Source organism: Neophocaena asiaeorientalis, unplaced genomic scaffold (genome assembly GCF_003031525.2).
Source record: "Neophocaena asiaeorientalis asiaeorientalis breed wild unplaced genomic scaffold, Neophocaena_asiaeorientalis_V1.1 scaffold113, whole genome shotgun sequence".
Lineage (NCBI taxonomy): Eukaryota > Metazoa > Chordata > Mammalia > Artiodactyla > Phocoenidae > Neophocaena > Neophocaena asiaeorientalis.
In genome coordinates this window covers 4,203,720-4,204,516 of record NW_020172316.1, presented here as the reverse complement: position 1 = coordinate 4,204,516, position 797 = coordinate 4,203,720, and positions in this window count along the sequence as shown.

Sequence of the window (797 nt, the reverse complement as noted above, 5' to 3'; positions counted from 1 at the left end):
ATCATATTAGGATATATCATACAAAAGCCATTCCCACAAATCTCTTCAAGATTGGCCCCACTGTATTTTGGACTCCAAGTCAGGATATTAGGGTATAATGTTCCTAATGTTCTTAGAAGTACTTTTGTCCAGGTAAATTGTGTGTTCTAACTACATCCTTGATTAGGGCTTGACCTAAGACCATGTTTAACTGGAAGCAGCCTACATTTCATCTTTGCTTTGAGGCGATTTTTTGCTTTGGAATTTTTTTTTGCCAGAGTATCTGTCCTGGGCCATCTTTAGTTCCTCTAAATTATGCTGGCTTATTACTCCTTAAAACCCTAAAAGAAGCCAATCATCACTTATGATATTCTGCCAAAAATCTCCTTAGCCAGCTTCACAAATTCATTTGGTGCCTTCTATCTAACAAGCCATTGCAAGATTGTTGGGGCCATCTTTGTGCATCTACCAGGTGGATTCACTCTTTGCTTCCTGGGCCCCATGGCGCACCACTTCAACTTCTCTCTTAACAGCACATCCACTTCGTTTATCCAAATGCCATAAAAACCTGCAACTATCTTCTGTTTCCACTCTGAAGTGTGGGCTGTTGAGAGATTTCCACTGAAGCATGTGGGTTAAGGCTACTAAAAACTAGTACAGTATTACAGTCTCCAAACTTTGCTTAGCTCTGAGCCCTGCTATGCTACTATGGATTAGTCTTGATGGAGCTTATTCTCCTCATTCCTGGAGAGGCTATTTTAAACCTTCAGTTTTCTCGTTCAACTCCCTCTCACTTAGCATGTCATCATGCCTCCATC